The following is a 15,243-nucleotide window of genomic DNA, read 5'->3' as shown; positions in this document are numbered from 1 at the left end:
TTGAGTTGAGGGTCAGATTCCAACTCACTGCAATGTTGTTCATAAATTGTACAATCACGCAAAATAACTCTACAATCATCCTCGTTGTAAACTAACTGGACATCAGCTTTTTCAGTCAAACATAGACAACAAAAGTAATGTCAACTAAACGATTCTGTGAACCCAAGGATTGAGTGCATCCCCAAGTTGTCTCCAGTTACTTGACATATTGTGCCATAAACTCTACTCGTTGATATAGGCAGTTCTATACCATGTGACTCTAGAATCTTTATGTCACGAATCAGTGGTTCCAAGATGGGGTCAAATCCATATTTCTTCACATCTTGTGCATGAAATAGAGCAGTCAAATGAATATTCATCAGTCTTGAATTCAGTTTTGGAGGTAGATTTCGAAGCACAAAATAAAGAGCACCAACCTTGTGTACCCCACGTTTAGAGCCAAGAGGGTTTGCGGTTTCAAATTCATCGTAGTACATCTGAATTTGTAAAGCATTTGGATGTTTTGAGAATAATGGATGACTCTGGTAGTAACTTCCATCACAAAAGTCCTCAACATGTGATTTCTGCCTTCCTGCAAATTCTGTCAGCAGTGTACATACATCTACATTTCGACACATAAATTTTAATGTTTCCAAAATTGGGACATACACATATGTTTCTTTAACTGGGACCTGATCATAACATCCAGTTTTTTTTATTTCTCCTAATGTCATATCTCATGCCAAGCACAATTTCAACAGGCTCCACGACACCCCATTTGTCAATGAAATAATTAGTTCTTTTAGTTTCGGTGTTAAACATGGAAAAGGGACTCTCAAAATGAACCAAACTATCTTCGACAGCTGATCTGATGGAGTTATTAAGAGGAATGACAGAAATCACATCTTGACGAGTTTGGTTATGCAGTTCGGTGGTGAGATCCTCAAAGTCTGAAACAACTGATGATACCAAGCTATTGGCTACTCCACTGCACTGTAATTTGGCCACAATTGAGGCACATATATCTGCCGTCTCTCTCCTGGAAAAGGTAACATTTTTCTCAATGAGCGCAACTTGGGGATCACTTTCTCCGGCAAACAAAGAACCTGACTGATTATTAACATTTTGAAATGACAGTTCACCAGATGGCAAATCAAAAGCTGAACTGGCATCAACAACATGAAAACTGTTCAAATGCTTTCGAAAACCAGAATATGAGCAAAACTGCCGACTACAGCCACTCTCTGCACATAACAACCTAAACTTTAACGAAGGATAGAAACTGTGTGTGACTCTTAGATGAGCTATCAAAGAGTGGCTGTTTGCATGCAGACTTTTACAGAGGAAACACTTCAACATTTAAACTAATTTAAAAGCTTTGCACGCAGTTCCCTTACTCTTGGAGAGTCACTTGAAAGACCAACATCTATGTTGTAAACTGTAGTCTGCAGGAAGGTAAAGAAGTTGACCAGGGATTCCTCGTAGGACAGGTTGAAGACATAGTGAACTTTAAAAAGTTCATCAAAGGCACTCAAGGAGCTGGATCCAGCGCAAGGGATGAGGCGCTTGTCCACAACGACGTAGAAGTGGTCGATCCTGCCCTTAATCCTTCCTGATCCCAGTAGGAATGGCTGGTGGCCCTCCCTCCCACTGAGATGGCCTTCAATACTGGTGCAGGACTGAAAAGAGCATAGACAAAAATTAGAAAAAAAATCTTTTTTTTTTTTACAATGTGAAATGATAAATGCATTATTAAAAAAAAAAAAAAAAACTATATAAAACACCTTAACCCAATACGTGCCAAACAAAACTAGTTTATATCATGCTTTGTGTATTATATTAAAAGGAAAATGTTATTAAAAGGAATTCAACAAAAAATAAATAAAATAAATAAATAAATAAATAAATAAAATCAAATAACGTGCTGATACACCCCCAGCCAAACCAAACTATGCGACTGACTTACTTCATTAGAACACAAACAAAGAGTTGTACATGGACATCTGAGAGCTGTAGGTCAATATAATGCAAGTGAACATGTGCAATCAGTTAAAAGGAACATTTTAGACATTTTGCCAGTGATTTTCAATCACTGTCCTGTGGACCCTTTGCTCTGCAAGTTGTATGTCTCCCCGATTCAGAACTTCACCTCATTATGTAACAGCTCCATGTAATAAACTAAAGGGTTAGTTCACCCAAAAATGAAAAACCTGTAATTTACAGAAAAGGTTGTTAACCACTGGTTATTCCAAACCTTTATACATCTTTGTACTACTGAACACAAGATATTTTGAAGTATTTAAACAGGACGCTTTGGGCAGCCATTAACCATCATAGTATTTTTTTCCCTACTATGCAAGTCAATTGCTCTCCAAAGCAGCCAGGAACAACCTGAGGGTGAGTAAAAGACCGAATTTTCTGTGTCAGGTCAGAGAGACAGAATGTGCAGAGGGTTGAGTCCCAAAGACCATGATTGAAAGCCATTGCATTTTAGGGTTTATAACCAAAATCATAATCAAATATTCACAATTCTGCAACAATATTTTTACCTTATGGAAATGCACAAGTCTGTCAACAGCCTCTGTTGGACTGATCTTAGTCTTCTTCCTCCCTGGAGCAGGAGGCAGGAGATGCAACAGCAGCAGGACAGATGACATGTCACTGTCCCAATCTGAATGAGTAGATGTTTATGGTGGGCAATTTAGGATAAAAGAAAAACAAACATTTAGTGCTCACAATAACAAGAATCCAGAGTAAATATGAAATTGACATCTTCACAAATTATGCCAACCATTTTCAGAACCTTGTCCACATGCTGCATTGAGAAGACACCGAATTTCTGCTGTTGATGTAAGAGACTGGGCTTCATTGATGATCTTTTGCTTGAATGCTGTCTCCCACCGCTCAAGAAACTTGTTGGAAGTTTCAGCATTGAAGAGCAGAGCAAAGTCCTGATAAATCTAAAGACAAAACATGTTACAAGATTTCTAAGAAATTACTTTAGTCTTTTACCACCAAAAATCGATAGTGTGCACATGTAAAGACTAAAACATCATGAATGTCCAAATGAGTCAAACATAGAAATTAAAGTATTTACTTGAATTCTTTCAAAATCTTTCACTGGCATGTACTGTACGAGCGAGAGTGATAAATTATGAACGAATGAGTCCAAGTAGCAATAATGTCAAAGAGTAACCTTAGCAACACTTAAAAAAGCAGACATATCTAAAACACTTAAAACAATCTTTGAAAAGGAGAATAAATGTTTTATTTACCAATCCTTTTACATCCAAATATCTTGGAAAGACATCAAGGACATCAGCTGATCTTTCAGGATTATGTACCAGTTCTTGTCTATGCTTGAAAGTTCCCTTCATCTTTTGCAAAACTTCGGCTTCATCAGCTGTATGGACAAGGAAAGAAATTGCCTCTCTGCATGCATCTCCTTCAAGTTGTTGCACATCATCGATCCTCCTTCGTCGACTTGGTCCTCCACTTTCAGTCATTTCCAAGTGAACACGTTTTGGGTTCTTCCTCGACAAAGTTTTAAGGCGCCAGGAGATGAACCCGGTTCCCTTTTCCGGATCGTAGAAATGCTCCTGTCAGAAAGCCAATAGAACACCAATAGAACACAAAATGTAAAATTTGAATATTACATTAGTCATAACATTTAAAAGATAAACTGCTATTACATGCCACAAAAAGGAGCATAAAACGTCATGTCCAACTAGATTGTGTTACAAATACATCAATACAAAAGATTCTTACATTGCCCTTTGTTGAAAATGGGTCTCTCAGGCTAGGAAAGAGAGAAATAATTCCCAAGGCATAGGTTTCCCTCTGTTTGCGGGTGGGGATCCTCCTTCAGTGTAAAAATATATATATATATATATATATAGATATAATGTTAAACTTAACCTTGTTTTCTACACCAAATGACACAGCTGTGTGTATTTCTTGCATCTGTGCATTGTAGTTTTACCCGTGAATTTCTGTCATGTGACTGACAACAATATTAACAAGCTGACGTCCGGTGCTGTGCTTTTAAGTTTTAGTTTTCTGGTATTCTTCAAGCACTTCCTCACCACCAGATTTTTTTTTCCAGTGCATCTTGGACAATCTGATTAAACATACCACAATACAGGTGAACACTTGGAAGACTACTAAAGGGTGAAAGTATTATTATATCGATAAGTTAACCATAAGGAAAAACATGCATACATACCCCTTTTGCCTTTTCAGAGTCTTTGTTAAAACTGTTGCTGGCCATTGTGGCTTGAATATGCACTGCTCTCTCTGTCTCTTCATGGTCAGTTGAAGAGAGTGAAAGAGTATCCGTGCATGTGCTGGGGGTTGACGATCTTGTGGGTGAAAACTCTTGAAAGAGAAAGGCAAAACAATTTTCATGTTTTTTCTAAAGACATTAAACCAAACAGGGCTTTGTCTAAATGTTCTTTACTTTTGCAGCAATAGTTTTGTATCAGAAATCCAATCAAAGGGTTACTTCAGCAAAATAACATTTGTCATTAATTACTCGGCCTCATGTCATTCCAAACCAGTTAGAACTTCATTTATCTTAAAGATATTTTTGATGAAACCACTGTGGTCACATGGACTATGTTAATGATATCTTTACTAACTTTATGGGCCTTGACAGTTGCAATTATGTTGCAGTCTATGAAGTAGAGCTTAGATCGGGCCCAACAAATCAAGCCCGACCCTACCCGAGCCCGAGCACGTTGTGTCCGAGCCCGGCCGACCCGACACGTTCACTGTAATTATGAGCCCGAGCCCGATTTAAACCTGACCATTTTTTAATATGTGGGCCGTTATAACCAGGGGCGGCGCCAGTGTTTTTTTTTTTTTACCGCAGGTGCTGCTGTGCTAGATCATTTATGCTACGGGGAAGCTGCACAGTTATATATATATATAGTTTTATATATATATGCGTGCCGCATTTAATGCACGAGTCAAAGCCAACACATATGTTGTCACATCCCACGACTAGTTTAAAATGTTTCCATACCTTGCTCAAAGTTAATTCTCCTGTTTTAATTTTATTCTTTACTTCTTCAAGCTCCATGTTGCACTTATTCTACTGAATAGTACAGCACGCACAGCAGGTGTGATGCGTCACGCATGCGAGACTGCGAGTGGACGAGACGCTGCGCATGACATGTGATGTGCTTTATCAAGGGCCTGACCCGACCCGGCCCGAGGACGGTGGCGGGAAATGTCGGCCCGGCCCGGCCCGGCCCGAGCTCGGACTCGGGCAGAGAATCTAAGCTCTACTATGGAGGGATCAGAAAGCTCAGTTAAGATTAAATGGAAGGAATGAGGGTGAGTAATTTACATTTTTGGGGTGAACTAACCCTTTAAAACAAAAATAGTAACAATAACTAGGGATACACACTTGTCAGTTCTCATTCGGTTATATCTAGCTGCATTTAACACCGTTAACCACCTGATCCTTTTTTCCACCTTTTCATGATTGGATATTAACCCAAACAAATGTGATAATATTCAAAAAACTGCTAAAGACTCCTGCAGCATCTGCTAAAGGTAAATGTGTTTATCTGACCCAAATGCATTTTATCCCCAGGATAATTACACTGGAGTACTAGAAAGACTATATAAAGTGTTACATACTTACCTTCACACAAACCAGCAGAAATATTTTCTTCCAGACATATTACTGTTAGGCATAAATGTGGACTGCCTTCAATCAATTCATGGAAGATGTCCTCTTCCACAGCTGTGTCTGTATCAAAGACCTCAAGAGCTGCAGTTCCTCTTCAGGAACTCGAGCTGCGTCGAAGCGCTTTGGGGAACGCGTTCAGCGTACGCGACTCTGAATATCGTGTGTAATCAGTCCAATGGAAGGGCGTGACGTCACCGACGTGGTGACGTAAGCGACCAGGAAGCTATAAAAGCACGTGCCACGCAGCTGGCGTCAGCTTCGCGTCTTTCAGCAAGCGCTCTGTGTGTGAATGTCATTTGTCCGTCTTGTGAGTCTTATTTACTGTTGTCTGTCCAGTTAAAAGAGCTCCTAGACATGCCAAAAAGCAAGGCGAAAGTTAAGCACTCAGATGGCGAATCCAAATCGCGTTATAGGCTGTGTGTGCCTCCCTGCCCGAGATATATAACGGGTGGGGATACACACAACCTGTGCGTGGTTTGCCTGGGTTCGAAGCACGCTGAGTCGGCTCTCGAGGGGGCCGACTGCCCGCACTGTGAGCGAATGTCGGTGCGACTGCTTCTTTCCCGGAGGGCCCTCTTCGAGGAGGGGGCCTTCGCCAGCGTTCCCCGCGGTGCTGGTCCCGCTTCTGCCGAGGCAGAACGGCGGCTGCACTCGTGGGGTTCGCAAGTCGATCTGGTAGAGGGAATGGAGACGGGCCAGTCCCTATCTCCTTCCACTTCTGCCAGATCCGGCACCCAATCCCTAGAGTCGGAAGCACGCACAGCGGTTCCTTCCACTCAGGGTGAGGGATCGACGCTCCGCCTCTCTTCCTCCGAGGAGGTCGATGTGGAGTCGCTCGATAGGGATTCGCCACCCCACTCGCTACAGTACGAGGTGGTTACTCGCGCGGTGGCCAAATTAAGTATCGATTGGCCCGCCAAAAAGTCTACCGAACCGCAGAGAAGCAAGCCGGATGAACGCTTCCTGCCCGCGAGTCAGCCACCTCCCAGCCGGGGCCTTCCATTCTTTCCCGACCTGCATGATGAGATCGCCAGGTCGTGGAAACGTCCATTCTCGGCCCGCCTCTACATCCCCTCGTCTGATTACTACGGAAATGTAGTGGGGATGGGAGAGCACGGTTATAGAGCGATGCCCCGGGTGGAACAGATTTAAGGGCGGTTATCAAAGCTAAGAAGTCCTCGGCCAAGAAACCCTGACGCCAATGGCCCGGGGTTTCAGAGGGCAGCCTCCGCTGGGGTAGAACGGTATACACCTCAGTCCACGGTGCCCGTCCCACCTCAGTGCCCTCTAGGGGTCGTTCTGCCAACCCTGCCAGTGCTCCAGGGCGCAGCGGCCCCGGGCGAGCATCGTTCTCAGTATCCTCCGCCCGTGCGCGTAGCGGGGCTGGGACGCTCGCCGCCCCTGCGGGGGTCTCTTACACCAGAGGTCAGTCTCGAGAGACTGATTCCCTTAGTAGATTATTTAGCAGCGTGGAAACTACTGCCATATGTATCTCGTTGGGTCCTGCATATAGTAGAAAAAGGCTACCGCATTCAGTTCGGCTCCGTGCCGCCTATATTCAACGGGGTCGTTCACACGATAGTGGGCCCCGGGCAGGGTCTGGTTATGGAACAGGAAGTGAAAACCCTATTAGAGAAGGGGGCCATCGAGGTGGTCCCTCCTCAGGACAGGGAGTCCGGATTTTACAGCCGGTATTTCATAGTTCCAAAGAAGGATGGGGGGCTATAGACTTGAGGGTCTTAAATCGTTCAGTTATGAGACTGAAGTTCAGAATGCTCACAATAAAGCATGTTGTAGCTCAGATCAGGTCCGAGGACTGGTTTGTCACGATAGATCTCAAAGACGCATATTTTCATATCTCCATCCTTCCTCAACACAGGAAGTTTCTGAGGTTCGCTTTCGGGGGCGAAGCCTACCAATATCGAGTACTTCCCTTTGGCCTCGCACTCTCACCCCGCACGTTCACAAAGTGTGTAGATGCGGCTCTGGCCCCCCTGCGCACGCAGGGCATCTGCATTCTCAATTATATCGACGATTGGTTGATTTTAGCTCAGTCAGAGCAGATTGCGGTTCGACATCGAGATGTCGTTCTCGCACATATGGGGGAGCTGGGTTTGAGACTGAACGCCAAGAAGAGTGTACTTTCTCCGGCTCAGAGAACCACCTATCTAGGCGTAGTATGGGATTCGACCGCGATGCAGGCACGATTGTCCCCTGCTCGTATCGAGTCGATCCTCATCTCAGTCAAGAGAGTCAGAGAAGGCCAGTCACTCACTGTCAAACAATTTCAGAGATTGTTGGGTCTGATGGCAGCTGCGTCCAACGTGATACCTCTTGGCCTGCTGTACATGAGACCCCTACAGTGGTGGCTCAAGACCAAGGGATTTTCCCCGAGGGGCAATCCGCTTCGCACTATCAAGGTCACGCGGCGCTGCCTCCGTGCCTTAGACATGTGGAAGAAACCTTGGTTCTTGAATCAGGGCCCGGTGCTGGGAGCTCCTTGTCGCCGTGTGACACTAGCGACGGACGCGTCCCTCACCGGCTGGGGTGCGGTCATGAGTGGCCACCCTGCCCGTGGTCTGTGGAGCGATCGCCATCTAATGTGGCATATCAATTGTCTAGAAATGCTAGCAGTTTATCGTGCACTGAAGCACTTCCTCCCAGACCTGAGAGGTCACCATGTGTTGGTGCGCACCGACAACACATCAGTGGTCTCTTACATCAACCACCAGGGCGGTCTGCGTTCGCGCCCTTTGTACAAGCTGGCGCACCAGATCCTGGTGTGGTCCCAGAACAAACTCCTCTCATTAAGAGCAGTATATATTCCTGGGAAGTTAAATATGGGAGCAGACATACTGTCGAGGCAGGGGCCGAGGCCCGGGGAATGGAGACTTCACCCACGGGTGGTAGATCAGATATGGAGAGTGTTTGGCAGGGCTCAAGTAGACCTTTTTGCGACTCAGGAGACGTCACAATGTCCCCTCTGGTTCTCTCTAGTTCATCCAGCTCCTCTGGGACTGGACGCTATGGTACAGACCTGGCCGAGGCTTCGTCTGTACGCTTTTCCCCCTATCGCTCTGCTTCCGGGAGTTCTGGCGAGAGTACGCCGGGACGGGGTCCGTCTGTTATTAGTAGCCCCGTTCTGGCCGGGCCGAGTATGGTTCTCAGATCTAGTCTCGCTCCTCGACGGCTCTCCGTGGGAGATACCGATCAGGACAGACCTACTCTCACAGGCGCAGGGCTCGATAATTCACCCTCGCCCGGAGTTGTGGAAGCTGTGGGTGTTGCCCCTGAGGGGGCACAACTGGTAGCAGCTGGTCTCTCAACTGAGGTTGTGGAGACCCTACTCCAATCCAGAGCTCCCTCTACGAGGAAACTGTACGCCCTGAAGTGGAAGCTTTTCACTTCATGGTGCAGAGACCGCCAGCTAGACCCAGCAAACTGCCCAGTTGGTACAGTTCTGGAGTTTCTACAGGCTAGGCTCTCTGCAGGGTTGACCCACTCTACTCTGAAGGTCTACGTGGCGGCCATTGCGGCCTACCACACCCTTCTCGACGGTCAGTCTCTGGGAAGACACCCCCTAGTTACACGTTTCCTCTGCGGTGCACTGAGGCTGAGACCTCCAGTACGGTCCCGTATTCCCCCGTGGGACTTGGTTGTGGTGTTAGAGGCTATGTGCAAACCCCCGTTTGAACCTATTCAAGATATCTCAGACAGACATCTCACACTTAAAACCTCTTTTCTGTTGGCTATTACCTCTCTGCGGAGAGTAGGAGATCTTCAGGCCCTCTCGGTGGCCCCTTCTTATCTTGAGTTTGCACCAGGCATGACTAAAGCGTTCATATACCCTCGAGCGGGATATGTTCCCAAGGTTCCCTCTGTTACACCACGACCTGTAGTGCTGCAGGCCTTCTGTCCTCCTCCCTTTCGGGAGCCCGACCAGGCGAAGCTAAACTGTATGTGTCCGGTTCGAGCACTGGACGCATACGTCCACAGAGCTGCCCTGTGGAGAAAAACTGACCAATTGCTTGTGTGCTACGGTCCCCCCAAGAGGGGTTCTCCTGCTTCTAAGCAGACTATTAGTCGTTGGATAGTCGAGGCTATCAACGTCACCTATGAGTCCTCTGGTCGTCCCCCGCTGTCGGGAGCCAAGGCTCACTCTACTCGGGGTATGGCGGCCTCTAAGGCCTTCTTAGCAGGTGTATCCATGCTGGACATCTGCAACGCTGCGGGGTGGTCCACGCCCTCTACATTTGTTAGGTTCTATGGCCTAGATATGCCAGTCACTCCAGGCGCTTCTGTCCTCCTGTCCTGAGCTGTGCTCTTCGGATACACACCAGGCAGGGGTTTGGTAGTCTGGCGGCGTTAGGACTCGTTCCCCAAAGCGCTTAGACGCAGCTCGAGTTCCTGAAGAGGAACGTCTCTAGGTTACGTATGTAACCCTAGTTCCTCGAGGGAACGAGACGCTGCGTCTCGGAGCCATACCCCCGGCACCCCTGCCGGCGCTTGCTGGTACTCGAAGCTGACGCCAGCTGCGTGGCACGTGCTTTTATAGCTTCCTGGTCGCTTACGTCACCACGTCGGTGACGTCACGCCCTTCCATTGGACTGATTACACACGATATTCAGAGTCGCGTATGCTGAACGCGTTCCCCAAAGCGCTTCGACGCAGCGTCTCGTTCCCTCGAGGAACTAGGGTTACATACGTAACCTAGAGACGTTCTTTCTAAAGCAAATTTGCTCTTAACTGAAAGGTAATTTTAACAATAGCATTAAAAATAAAAAGTATTTATTTATTATATATATATATATATATATATATATATACAGACTCACACACTAACTTTATAATTTCTCATTAGTTAACAGCATTTAATAAACTTAATGTTAATCTCAACATTTCCTAATCCATTACGAATATCAAAAGTTTTATCTGTTAACATGAATGCACCATTAACTAAAATGAACAGTTCTACTTATTAAACCTAAATTTAGTAATTGTTAGTTTGCACATTAATTATTGTTAACAAATGAGACCTATTGTGGTGTTAACATACACAAGCCCTGTGGGATTATACCTCAAGCATAGTTCTACGACTAAGTACATTTCTAAGTAGTAGCAAAAGATTCTTAGCTTACCTTCAGTGAGAAAGTCTTGGAACGTACTATCGCTGTTCAGTTTTACAAATTTCTTCACACCTTGATATTGAACTTTAACCAACATGACGAAAAACTGTTGGTAAAGAAAAATGCAAATGACTATTAATAAGAAAATCCAGCGAGCCGCTGTTGTAAGAGGATCCATCGGTCACCCCACAACAGTTTACGTTACATTAAAGTGAAATTGCAGCAAGTTGATTCGTATCTGCTATTGCAGATTAAGCGTCAATCACGTGTCTCAAATGAGCGAATTAGTTCACAATCAATCATACGCTGGCAGAAAATGCAAGTTCAGGAAAACGCTTCTAGCTTGATTATCTGATAATTTATATCCGCTTCCTTTTACTTTGAAGATGAGAGTAACAGCGATATACTGTAAATTCCTCGGACTATCCGAGGCTGTCCGTTCAAGGTCGTAAAAAAAAAAAAGAAAAAAAGCGCGCGTTACTGATTGCTGCTCACTTCAACAGTCAGACATTATTTGTCGAACAATGCACAGTTATACTAAAATATTGGAGACAAAAATGCATTAAAATGTCTTATTTTGGCAACACAAATAACGTGAACCCAAAGAAGGGGAATATGGATGCTGCGCTATTTGCGTTAATGAATAGATAACAGTAACCGTTAAGTTACACAAACCACAGAAATTAACTATCTACCCCAGATTCTAAAATATAAGAAAACGTACGTTTAAAATTGCTCACTTGCACAAACAATGCCATTCTTACCTCAATTTGCTAGCTAAAAAGTGGTACAACTAAATCGCCTTGAGATCCTGTCAGTGGTCTGTCGCGTTATGTTATCTGAAAATAAATTATGTTAGCACTCTGGCAATGTTGAGAAACGTACTCAAATTATTTTGAACGGTGAGAAACGTAAACAAAACATGATGAAAATTGGTCAATTTAAGAGGTTATTAAATATTATACCTGTTTGAACACTGTACTCTCCTCGTGGTCGTCCGCCATTAATCAAAAAGGAAATGATCTCCAAGGACCGGAAATTGAATCAACTCATCACCAGTGTCAATTATGTCAACTTGCTGTTATTACACTGACTCCGACCACTGATTAACACTGCAAGTGTTAATGCCATTCAGATCAACACCAGAATCAACACTTTTTAACTCTGATAAATTAACCCCATAAAAACAACACTAAACAACACTGGATATTTTGCTGTGTGATCAAATCAACTAACTAGAAATAAATAAAACAAATATTTTGTGTATGTAACACCATGTTTCATTGTGCTGTTTAATTACCTCCAACTCTTTTTGCAGTAGGCTACTACTGTGTGGCTTCCTTCAGTCTGTTCACCGCAGGGCCTGGTACGACCACACCAACTGCACCCCACTAAGGACGGCCCTGGTTTTGTAGTGTTTGCACCTTGTAAGTGTTGTGTTGTGTAGCATGCATGCAGCTATGATGATGACAGATGAGAACAAATCTTGTTGTATAGTGTGAGCAACACATTGATTCATTTAGTCTTTCAATCGTGTAGTGTGACCCCGGCTTTAACTTCACCCTGTCTCTGTCCATTCAGACTGACACGCTGCGCACAGCCTGGAGGAGCCAGATCTCCACTTTTTCGCAATGCAAGGATAAATAAATATCTGATGTTTGAATAGTAAAGCATTTTCTTTACTCAAACACTATGGTACAACCTTCATAATCACGGGAAGGAGGAGGCGGGAACCGGCGGACATTCAAATCAAAGTCTTATAATAAAATAAACACAAAACAGCGCAACAGCCCCTCGCAGACGACTGCAGCGCACAAACAAAAACCAAAACACAAAATAAAGCCCAGGCCTGTTCCTCTCTCGTCCTTCACTGTCGTTGCTCTTCTTTTGTATCCTCCCAATCTCCTCTATGGGACTTAAGACCGGTGAGTGGAGCAGGTGTCGCTCATTTCCAAATCACTCCAACGGCTTTGCTCCGTTCCCACTGCTCTCAGCCCCGCCCCACTCGTCACAAACTACATTTAAGAGCTACATTTAGCCAGTGGGTAAAGCAAGTAACACTTTACTGTGTTTTTGAAAAGAAAACTCCCATAAATCTCCTCTTGTAAGGTTGTTGACAAGACTAAAAATTCATAATAAGGACATTTGCAAATATCCTCATTCGAAAGTCTGAAAACTAATCACATTATAGTTTCACTAGCTCTGAACAAATCCCCATTTTGCCCCTGGGCTGTCACATATTTCCCTGCTAATTAGCTGAATAAGTTAATAGATGTGCTTCTTTTTACTAAAGCAAATGTCTCTTCAAAAGTATTTGAACTCTTGGCCAAAATAAAAACTACTTCTGAATTCCTTTTTTTCTCTTTAACATGTCCACACACTTTAGTGCACTTCAAATGACTGCTTCTTGTTATTGATCATTTAAAGACTTTTATAGGGTGATTTACTTGGTTGGTAGTAATATAATTAGAAGACCCTTGAATCTATATGTGGGTTTCCTTGGCATTTGGGTCTTTGCTTCATTATGTGAACTCAGCTATCTATCCAGGGATTTGGCATTAATATGATAATGTAATTGCTTTTTTTTTTCTTACCAAAGTCACTTTGGTGAATGTTTATATAAACATGAAATGTAAATACAAATTCTGTTTGCTCTTTTTAAAGGTTAAGCATGTTTTGCTATGATTCTTCTCATAATTTACTCATTACCTGATGTGGAAGTTGTATAATGGCTATGAATTTGGGCTGATCATGCAAACGTTTGATGTCCTTTCCACAAATCGGCATGACCTATGAACTGGAGAATAAATGAAGTACTATTCTTGCTCCATAGCCATTGCTACAGGTTGCTTTAGAAAGACTTTTACTGAAATTAGCGTATGTTCATTTGTGTGAAAAGCATCTGCTAGAGCAATAGCTTAATACTCTACAGAGCGTGTGTTTTAATGGAAAAGGTTGAGGGTTATTTGAAAATGCTGAATGAGGGTTTAATGGTATCATGAGAGGATACAGGCTGATTATGTGGTGTGCCATTTCAGTTATGAGTGTGGTTAGTTTTTCTCCATGCTACACATGTAAACACAAGCACATCGAATAAAAAATAATAATTTGAACTGAATTGATAGTAAATGACTGGATGTTCCTTAAATAGCTCTTGATATTATTATCACCTGTTTCTATAGCAAATTTAAAGATACAATCACATGTGAAAAGGAATATTACCCTCATTAAAAAAGTAAAGTGGTTCACCACAAATTAAAATTCTATAATTATTTTCTTGTCGTTTGACAAGCATGACGTTCTGTCATCCTAGGAACACATATTTTCAAGAATATTATAACTAAATATTATAACTAAGTTATAATAACTATTAAGCTCCAGAATAACAAATAAACAAACAAACAAATAAACCCTATTTTTTGTCTTGGTACAGCAGAATTAAATGGCTTCAAAGTAACCTGATGTTAACCTAATAAAAATACCTAATATAAAATAAACTATGTTTTGTCTTAATACAGTAGAATTGAACAGATTCAAATTCCTGATTACAGTAACTAAAATCACTGCTGGTAATGGTGTTAAGAAGTCCTGTACAAGAAGTCTGACATAAACATAAAACAGCCTGGCAAAACTATGTTGCTGGTCATTTAAAAATATCAGTGCTGCAGTTTCAGGTTCAAAGTACACCTTAATGGAGTTTCCATTTCCTGTAATACTTTAATTGTGTATTGATTTTATTTCCCCAGAGGCATAACCACGCTTTTGAAATGGCCTAAATTCCCAGAAACCCATTATGTCAAGTACAACCCTTAGAGACTCCCAATCAGCAGTTTACAGAGATGCGGATCAAAGATTAAGTGGCTGATTTTGAGTAATTCCTACAAATATTAACTTTAAGAAGTTAGGATTGCTTTTTATGCCATTGAGTTTTTATGAATGGTCCACACTGAACACATTGAGTACCTTCTTATGCTCTCGGAGGGAAAGGACATCTGATTATTCCATCCAATTGCTAATTCTTATTTTTTGTTAATAAACTAAGCCTAACTAGACTTTATTTCTCTGGGTGTGAAAGTGTGAACCTAGCATGTATTTTGTAAGTGGTTGTTAGGGCATTGCTATTTAATTTTTTTTATTTACCGGACGTTCTGGGAGGTTTCCTGGCCCAGGTCAATAAACCCCCCAAAAAGTTCTATGTTCTAAGTTGACTTACTTTTCAAATGTTTTAAAATTGATCTTCCCAGTATAATATGACTTAAAGACATTGTGGGCCATATCAGAGACAGTTTATAAGAGACATGTCACTTCCTCAATCCTCAATACAACTATATAAGGAAAACCCGTAATGGCAAAGATGGCGGTTGTATACACATGTCCTGCCCCTCCCGCTGGAAAGCCAATCATCTGCTTTTAACAGTCAAGCCGGGAAACATTTAA

At 43.0% G+C, this 15,243-nt stretch overlaps 1 pseudogene; it reads right to left on the bottom strand.

Annotated features, from left to right (window-relative positions):
• Window positions 1-1,343: 1,343 nt before the first annotated feature.
• On the bottom strand, window positions 1,344-11,810 carry LOC132118935 (uncharacterized; annotated as a pseudogene).
• Window positions 11,811-15,243: the final 3,433 nt, after the last annotated feature.

The sequence above is a fragment of the Carassius carassius genome, chromosome 38 (assembly GCF_963082965.1).
Source record: "Carassius carassius chromosome 38, fCarCar2.1, whole genome shotgun sequence".
NCBI lineage: Eukaryota > Metazoa > Chordata > Actinopteri > Cypriniformes > Cyprinidae > Carassius > Carassius carassius.
The sequence above is the reverse complement of the archived record's forward strand: the minus strand, read 5'-3'. Positions and strand labels throughout refer to the sequence as shown.